This window comes from Ciona intestinalis, chromosome 9 (assembly GCF_000224145.3).
Source record: "Ciona intestinalis chromosome 9, KH, whole genome shotgun sequence".
In the NCBI taxonomy this organism is placed as follows: domain Eukaryota; kingdom Metazoa; phylum Chordata; class Ascidiacea; order Phlebobranchia; family Cionidae; genus Ciona; species Ciona intestinalis.
The window spans coordinates 3,486,101-3,489,067 of record NC_020174.2 but is presented as its reverse complement, the minus strand read 5'-3'; positions in this window follow the sequence as shown (position 1 = coordinate 3,489,067).

Genomic DNA, 2,967 nt, shown 5'->3' with positions numbered 1-2,967 from the left:
TACGTTGGCTTCAGACACCACATGTCATAAACGTAATATTTTTTTTCTTTTTTTATGACTGCAAATTAATAATTATAATACAAATAAGACATTAGTAAATCTAGAGTCCAGTGAGCTGAAGAAAACACAATTAAGTGGCTTGCACAGGAAAACACACAGTGATAATTGTAGCAGAACTAAGCTTTGAACCAGATACCCTATAGTTACAAGATAATCTCTTAATCACGTGTCATGGTACTCTTAATTATAGAGTATATGATATATGTGCAAGCAAAGTGATTTTTTTTTAAATTTACTAAAAATTATTTTAGGCTTTTTAACACATAAGATATAGTAGGGTGGGGGAAGATGGGACTCCTTTAGCACATAATATCTAAACATCCTGATCGTGTTTTAAACAATTAACAATGGTCTATAAGAGTTGTGAGGATATAGTTTTATAAATCTTCAAGTGTTTTTTGTTTACTATTACATGGGATGAGAAAATAGAGTCAAAAGGTGTCCCATCTTCCCCCACCTTACTGTATATATATAATATATACAATATAATAAAGAAATTTTCAAGCAGTTTAATGTGCATATACTTGTGTTATACTTAATTACAGCTTAAAAACAAGCAATGGTATAAATGAAACTTATTTGTCTCTTTCTTCACGATAACGAAGTTTTGAAAAATTTGCAAAAACAAAAAGACAGCTAGAAATGCTAAAACAAGTTTTTAAAACACAACTATGAATAAAAAAGAAAAAAAATCTCTTGGATAAAATGAGTATTACTGCATTTATTTAATGGATAAAACAGAATAATAAATAACATTTTGGATAAAATAAGTATTGGCTGTATTGCTGCACATATTTAATAGATCCAACAGAAAAAAAACAATGTTTCGGATAAAATGAGTATTACTGAATCTATTTAATAGATAAAACAGAAAAAGAAATAATTTTTTGATAAAATAAGTATTACTGCATCCATTTACTTACATTTTGTACTGTAACAGAAGCTGTAGATTTTGTTTCAACCTCATTTTTACTGTTAACATCATCGTTTGCACGAGCACGAATCCTTGCAGAAAATCTTTGTTGCGTTGAATCAGTTTTCCCGATTTTCAAATTGTCTTCTCCGATCTTTTTCGGACTAAATATATAATACACATATTTTTACAACAAGTTATACAGCATAGGTTGTCAAAAACTGTCTTCTCTAATCTTTTTCGGACTAAACTTTAAACATATGATTTTTTTTAGTCTGACACACTCAATAATTCTGGTTAAGGTCACATTTGGATCTGCACTAGACTAAATTTAAAAAACCTAAAATTTACAAATTGCTTTTCTCCAACTTTTTTTAAGAATAAAATAAACGATGCAATTTATCTATTATGTAAGTGTCTTTATAAATTTAATATGTTATTAACAATTCTGGGTGAGGACACAGTTAGATCTGCACTAGATTAAATTTAAAACACTATAAAATTTATAACTTTACATAAACACATTCCTAAATAAATATACGTTAGTTTTCTACTGCATTTAAAATGGCACACAGTTTAGCAAATTAAAATTTTACCATAAAAAAATTATTGTTTCTCTTTTACCTGACGCTGTATTTCCATATTTCTTCACGTTCTAACTTAACGGTTGGTTCACAATTGTTCACATTACTAGTGGAGCTTGGTTGTTCTAAATAAATAGAAAACTGTAGTTACATGACCATACAAAACTGTAGTTACGCGACCATACAAAACTGTAGTTACATGACCATACAAAACTGTAGTTAAAACTGTAGGTATGTGACCATACAAAACTGTAGTTACGCGACCATACAAAACTGTAGTTACATGACCATACAAAACTGCAGTACGTAAGGTAACCATACAAAACTGTAGTTATGTGACCATACAAAACTGTAGTTACGCGACCATACAAAACTGTAGTTACATGACCATACAAAACTGTATTTACATGACCATACAAAACTGCAGTACGTAAGGTAACCATACAAAACTGTAGTTACGCGACCATACAAAACTGTATTTACATGACCATACAAAACTGCAGTACGTAAGGTAACCATACAAAACTGCAGTACGTAAGGTAACCATACAAAACTGTAGTTACGTGACCATACCAAACTGCAGTTAAAACTGTAGGTATGTGACCATACCAAACTGCAGTTAAAACTGTAGGTACGTGACCATACAAAACTGTAGTTACGTGACCATACAAAACTGCAGTTAAAACTGTAGTTACATGACAATACAAAACTGTAGATGTAGTTAAAACTGTAGTTATGTGACCATACAAAACTGTAGTTACACGACCATACAAAACTGCAGTTAAAACTGTAGTTACATGACCATACAAAATTGTAGTTACATGACCATACAAAACTAGTTAAAACTGTAGGTATGTGACCATACAAAACTGTAGTTACATGACCATACAAAACTAGTTACAACTGTAGGTATGTGACCATACAAAACTGTAGTTACATGACCATACAAAACTGTAGTTAAAACTGTAGGTATGTGACCATACAAAACTGTAGTTACATGACCATACAAAACTGTAGTTAAAACTGTAGGTATGTGACCATACAAAACTGTAGTTACATGAGCAAGTCCTTAAGATGATGCCATATGTAAACATTAAACAGTACATCCCATTTCCCTAGTTCAAATATTGGCATTTGCGTGATAAATAAGGAATTTTTTTATTGTCCACTTAACCTTGGCTTGGTTATAATCCACAATCATTTAAAATGGTGACCGTTAAAATCAAACACTAGAAAAGATAAACACACACAAGGTAAATAAATATCGCTTTTTTTCTTTGTCCATACAACATGTAAGATGTAGGCTACTGTAGTTTAGTGAAAATTTGAAAGTATTTACCAATGACATTCAAAATTAATACAACTAGAGCATTAAGAGCATCAAGAATAAATTAATTCTATTTAATTTTC